The sequence below is a fragment of the Adiantum capillus-veneris genome, chromosome 1, assembly GCF_014529385.1.
Source record: "Adiantum capillus-veneris isolate H3 chromosome 1, ASM1452938v2, whole genome shotgun sequence".
NCBI lineage: Eukaryota > Viridiplantae > Streptophyta > Polypodiopsida > Polypodiales > Pteridaceae > Adiantum > Adiantum capillus-veneris.
This window is the reverse complement of record NC_140931.1, coordinates 100,232,577-100,239,490: the sequence shown is the minus strand read 5'-3', so window position 1 is coordinate 100,239,490 and position 6,914 is coordinate 100,232,577. Positions and strand designations below refer to the sequence as shown.

Here is a 6,914-nt window from a genome sequence, read left to right as displayed (position 1 = left end):
TATCACAAAATTGCTATTGACCACAATATTCCTACAAAGTACCCACACAAAAGATGAAAGATAAATTACTTTTAGAAGCTATATATTCTTGATTTCTACTAACAATAGGATATTACAAGCACCAACTTGACAACATTGTCGTGATAGTGTTACAAGAAATTACTAAAAGAACACATATACAAAACATAAGTATGAGCTAAAAATCAAAGAATTTTTACTTAAAATGAAACATTTATGTGTCTCATATATCACCCAAGTAAGAGATGCTCGACTTAAAAATGATTTAATCCCCTCCTAGAATAATTATATCTACACAAAGCAATTCATTAAATATTTCTATACATGACAATATGAGAGATAAAATTTAATTATTTTGAATATGTCATTGTATTTAAAATGTCCCAAAAACGTCTCACTATGAGTTTAAAGATGGAATTTTGACCTCAAAAAAGTAAAAAGCTTCAAAAGTCTTTACACCAATCTAATTATTTATAGTTGTTAGAATTTGAAAATTTGACCATAAAGTTACGTTCGGATCGCCAAAAAAACCTAGAAACGACTTCCCATATGCCTCATTCTGACACCCAGAGAGGGGGTTAGAGAGGGGGTTACGAGCCCAAAAAAAGGTCCCAAAATTGCCCCAAAATAGTCCCACGCCGACGAGGGAGCCTTTTGGACAGTTTCCATATGGAATTTCACAATTTTGGCCACATGGTTGTCAACGCGTATGGATAATCATTTCTAGGGTTTTCGGCCATGTGGCCAAAATAGTCGTTCCTAGGGTTTTCAATCATTCCCGACGCAACCAAAAACCCTAGAAATGACTATACATACGTCCTGACAACGATGTGGCCAAAATTGTGAAATTCCATCTGAAAACTACCCAAAAGGATCCCGTGTCGGTGTGAGACCCTTTGGGACAGTTTTGGGACCTTTTTGGGTCCGAAACCTCGTCTTCGAGTGTTATAATGAGACATTTGGAGAGTCGTTTCTAGGGTTTTGGGGCGTTCCGAACGCAACGGTTTGGTCAAAATTCTCAAATTCTAACCTCATTTGGTCAAACGAGGCTTTCATAACAGTCCAACAGAAAGCACATTGTGTATAGCGTTAGGGTGATGTATATCTCATTGTGGTTCTCTATGTGGATGATTTGATGATCGTTGGACCAAATGAGAGACATATTATTGAATGTAAAGCTGATTTGAATGTTACTTTCAAGATGAAAGATTTAGGGTCGTTGCATCATTACTTGGGTATACAATTTAAGCAGTGTGATGGTGGTATTGCCTATAGTCAGGCAAGTTACATAAAGACATTGCTATGTAAGTTTGGACTTGAGGATTGCAAATCTATTGTCACCTCCATGGAAACAAGTTTGAAATTGAGTCTTTATAATGTTGGTAATCTTGCCGATGTCACTCTTTACCAAACTGTTGTTGGTTGCCTTATTTATGTATGCAACACGAGGCCGGATATTCAGTTTGCAATCTCACGGGTCTTTTATAATGTTGGTGATCTTGCCGATGTCACTCTTTACCAAACGGTTGTTGGCTGCCTTATTTATGTATGTAACAGGAGGCCGAATATTCAGTTTGCAATCTCACAAGTCATCAGATTTATGCATAGCCCAAGGTTTAAGCCTTTGGCAAGTTGTCAAGATGATTTTTCACTACTTGAGTGGAACTTTACATCTTGGTTTGTTTTATCCCAAGGAGAGGATTATTGCCACCAGAATTACATGCTTTTTTGGACTCAAACTGGGGCTGGTTGTTTTGACACACGAGTGTCCACAAGTGGTTTTTGTTTCATGCTCGATAGTTCATGCATATCATGGTTGAGCAAGAAGCAACCTACTGTGACCACTTCCAGTTGTGAGGTTGAGTACTGGGCAGTCTTCACAGCTACGGTTGAGTGTGTATGGCTCAGACGCCTTATGGCTGATTTGGGTGTTGGACAGGACACTGGCAACTTTATATACACTGACAGTTAAAGCGCATTGACAGTTACGAGGAACCGAGTTTTTCAAATCCGCACAAAGCACATTTAGGTGCATTACCACTTTGTTAAGGAGAGACTCTTAGCAATAGAGATCACCTTGGCTTATGTACCAACACAAGACAACCTTGCAAATCTTTTCACAAAGGCATTGTCTCATGAGAAGTCCGAAGCTTTTCGCAAAGCCTTGGGCTTACTCCCCTTTGTGGATTGATCATGTCCTCACGGCATGGCACTTCCCTATACTCTATGTGCCAGTTCTCATTCACCGCATCACTCCCAAGGGAGATTCGTTACTATATACCTTTGGTTGTCTAACTTTTGGCTTTTCAATTGTCTGACCTTTGGCTTTTCATTTATCTGACCTGTGGCTTTTCAATTATCCGATCCCTTGGGTTATAAACAAAAGGGCGTCCCACTTTTAGAGTTGATTTGTGTTATGCGCCTCACTTCTAAGGTTGATTTGTGACAACACACCTGATTTATGACAACACATAAGATCAAAATCACATAAGACTTAAGAGAGAGCATCTAGAAGAGCAAAGTGATGGCAACAAGGAAAGAGTCGTAGAGCAAACCAAAATTGTGCCATTTATCTCTCATGAAGATGTTGAATGCTCCGGTATGCACGAGTGAGCAATGCAAGCAAGCTCTCGTCTACATGCATTGCTTGGCAATTCTTAGCTAAAAGTGTCTGTCAAGTACAATGTGATCATGAAGAGCATCCTGCTTGGGATGCGGTCTATTGCAATGCATTGATTGTCGTATATTTCCAACTAGTAGGAAAAGACAGAAAGTATTAGAAGAATGTAAGTGAAGAACTTTTTAACCACAATCACATACCTTTCTCTTTTCGAATGTGTCACAGCCCACAAGGTGTCATTTCTTGGTATGCTCTAATTGCGGAACACAAACAAAATTGGAAGGAAAGAAAGTAAGGGTCATATTGGCACTACGCACTAAAAGCCCATTCTCCATCAACAACAGAATTTGCATATTTTCAATTGTCTTAAATGGTTGAAGAGCAATGGCTTTACGCCAAAGTTTGCCTCTTTGAATGTTTTAATAGGTAAGGCATGATTGAGGGAGCTTCACGTTGTTTCAATGTATGCATCTGAGGACATCCTCTGCATGCAATATCTGGATTTGTTTTTCTCACTGAATCAGGCTTGACATTGGAACACGCATTCATGATTCGATTGTCAGCCATGGCTATTGAGAGGAGACATCGTGCTTAAAGACATTGTATGAAAGTTGATGTGCTCTCAAAAGCAAACAAAATAGCTCAGGCAATTGTCTAAAATGGTTGAAGAGCAACGGCTTTATGCCAAAGTTTGCCTCTTCGAATGTTTCAATAGGTAAGGCATGATTGAGGGAGCTTCACGTTGTTTCAATGTATGCATCTGAGGACATCCTCTGCATGCAATATCTCGATTTGTTTTCTCAATGAATCAGCCTTGACATTGGGACACGCATTCATGATTCGACTGTCAGCCATGGCTATTGAGAGGAGACATCGTGCTTAAAGACATTGTATGAAAGTTGATGCTCTCAAAAGCAAACAAAATAGCTAAGAAGCATATTGCTAGGAATGTTGTCTGCTATTCTCTACAAGGGAAAGTAGAGGAAGGAAGCATTGAAGTGCATTGAGAGGATGCAAAGTGAAGGCCTCTCTCCATTTGCAATGACATGCTGCCATCATAAGACTGTGCTGTGAGAGCCTCTCTTGATTATTTTTCCTATGAAGGGGGTATGCCTAGAATGGGCAAGCCAAGAAAGTGTATTGAATTCATAAAGAGGAAAGCCGACACTTTAGAATTTGAGTCTTTGAATGCCTGAGGAAGCTTCAGCATTAGGGTGTCCCTACGCATACAATCACCTGTAATTAAAACCTCTTTTGCTAGTTCGCATGGCAGTGCCATTGTGCATACATATCGATTGTTTTTAAAAAAAACTAACCCCTTCACAATCATGATCGTAGTGCCCAAATACTTACAAAAACCAAAGAGAAAAATAACACACTGTTGTGTGAAAATTTGTAGGATTTTCCACCAGTGACGCTGAAATTTTGTGGGTTTTCTTCCTAGATAAGTTTGAAATGCTAGCTAGAGTTTTAGTTTTTTAGCCAATAAAGTACATTAATAGTAGCATTTCCTGAACAAACCTAACAATGTCATATATATTATCCTTCTCCGAACTGTAAATCACCTAGTTGAAATTGAAAGACAGTGTAGCTTCCACAAGCGTAGCAGTTGTAGATGCCACACAAGGGTGAGCAGGCACAGACAAGGCAGGCTGGTCGAGGCAAGAGATCCATGCCAAGGATCTATTAGAAAAATATCACAGCCCCAACCATATTGAAAAAGTGAAGTATGATTATAAACAGCAAATATTCTTTGAGAAGGAAAATGAAGCATGATATTGCTTAACCAGTGCACATGGCAAGTATCTCAAGGACCTTCTTACACTAAACCCAATGAGCACCCTGCTAAGAAGCTGCAATTATCTGACTGTGTTGTTTTTCATGGCATTGGACTAAGTTTCCATAAAATCAACCCCTGAAGTCATTAATCTGTTAGGTAGGACCATACCACCAGTGACGTCTGGCTTGGCAAATGACGGCTAGGCTCAGCATCTGAGAGCTGTGCTATCACCACTCTGATGTGGCAGCTATATGGATTTCCGTAGAATGTAAAAGCAGCCTGGGAGTGCCACTATTTGGGCTTTTCATAAGGATGCTTCCCGAGGCCAGGGGTCTTTATTTAAATATGTGCTCGGGAATCTCTCTGGCAATCCAGTTACATGGAAGCGAGTTGCAGCGAAAGCAGGGCAAACGCAACCTCTGCGAAGCAGGTACCGAAAGGGGCACCAGATTTTGGGGCCAGTGCATCTGGAAGTGGAACTTGACCGCTTCGAGTCAACTCTCCTCTTCTCTCTCTATTTCTAATGTGGCAATTTCTCATGTGTGTTGCTGTTGATTTCTCACTTGGAGTGACCAAGCCTGTTACAAGTTCCATCCAAAGACATGTCTCTAGCACACTTTTGAAATGCACAACTAACCTACCTTTCAATGCATGATGCATAGGCCATCTCACAAGGCAGCCTTTCAATGCATGATGCATACGCCATCACAAGGCAGGACAAAAAGTTTTCCTGACGTCGAAGTCCAGGTCGTGCCAACAATACTACCATCCTACAAGGTCAACACCTCTCTATTCTTAACAAAGTCTAGCTGAAATTTTGCAATACCTTACCAACTCATACTAAATCAAGAGAACACCATGGGTGTTGCAAACCGAGAGAGACTCGATGTGCCAAAACTATTTGCAGTGGCCATACAAAGAACAATCATATATACCGTCACAATCGGGGTCGTGGGGCACTGCATCCACACCGCTATCTACGCTCCATTCCTAACGGGAATACAGCCTGCAGCTCTCCGATTGCTGACACCTCAGCATTTGGAATGTGCGTCAGCTGCATGCAATGAGCAAGCTCCACATCACCACACAATGGCATGGGGTGTTGCCACATCAGCATGTGGAATGGCTTGAGGTACTGCCGTCTCAGCATGCAGAATGTCAACCAATCCCGTTCAGAAACACTGCAGGAGCAGCAGTACAGGCGACCAAACACAAACACTGCAGGAGCATTGCAAGGGACCAAACACTGCATGCACTCATTCACAATTGCTGGCCCCACTCCCCCCGACTGTGACGGCCGGGAAAGGACAGTGAGTGTCCTTTCCCTCCTCACTGTCCTTTCCCTCGTAAAAATAGCTCCCTATAGCTCCCGGCCTCCACCGATCACCAATGGGTCGCTATTTTTAACGGGAAAAGGACACTCATTGTCCATTCCCTACCCCATCATGTACCATTCCAATAGAAACCATCAACAAGCCACTACCAAGGCCAACAATGCCAAAAGATAATATATAGCCCACAGATATGGTTATTATAATCAAAAAGGCCTTGGCCTGAGCAATTTGAAGCAGGAGCCAAGTCCTCTCGGAAAACAGAAACATGGACCTCTCTCGTGACTAAGAGAACACTTAACCTTCATTACATAGCCAGTATGTCATCAAACCCTCCTGGCCATGCTAAGGAATCCGTACATGTAGGCCTGCTATACAGAATGGCAAAAACCTGCATTGTCTTTCTGTATACAATCCCAAAGCACCGAACTAAGGGCCAAACAGACCTCATTAATCGCAATGCAGAATAGTTGCAGAAAGAAGCGACATCAATAAATTCCCTATTGAAGGAAACACAAGTCACCCCGATCTTTGTAGAGAGTGGTGACTTTACTCCTCCACTTACCTCTTAAGCGATACAGAAGCAAGTCCGCCCGACTTTCTACAATGGAAGCTTAACATAGGAAGTCACATAGCATCAACTAAGGAATTAAGATAATACCAAATGGTCTTAATCCAACCAATAACTATGCAGGAGCTTGTCAAATGTTTCTTGAGCTTTTCTCAAGGATTAAGAATACGCATACATGTCAACCAAGATTCTGTTCACAAGAAAGAGTTCCTATAACTTCTTCGCGCTATTCCAGCATCCACAATAGTGCCTGTGCTCACATCTTTTAGCATTGAGATGCGCGAGAATTACCTGCATTTAATTGTGAAGATTGAGGGTATGCAGTGACTATCTATGTTTTGGATAGCCAAATATAAGAGAGTTACATAATAATGATAAGCCAAATAAGAAAAAATCACATGAGGATGAAGTCCAATCCTAGCACTCAGTGAAAACCCAAAGAGCTCTATCAAAATCAAAAAGTTATGTTAAAAAGATAAGATAGGCCAGGTTCACAGTGCGCAGCGACAACAAACGAGAGCTTGCTGGCAATCAATCTCCATGGCCCACGTCAGATGGGCCGCTCACAGTGCTCGGCGGTGGAAACCTTGCCTC

The 6,914-nt window shown here is 41.5% G+C and overlaps 1 pseudogene; it reads left to right on the top strand.

Annotated features, from left to right (window-relative positions):
* Positions 1-4,906: 4,906 nt before the first annotated feature.
* Positions 4,907-6,610, top strand: LOC147465257 (uncharacterized; annotated as a pseudogene).
* The last annotated feature ends 304 nt before the right edge of the window (positions 6,611-6,914 follow it).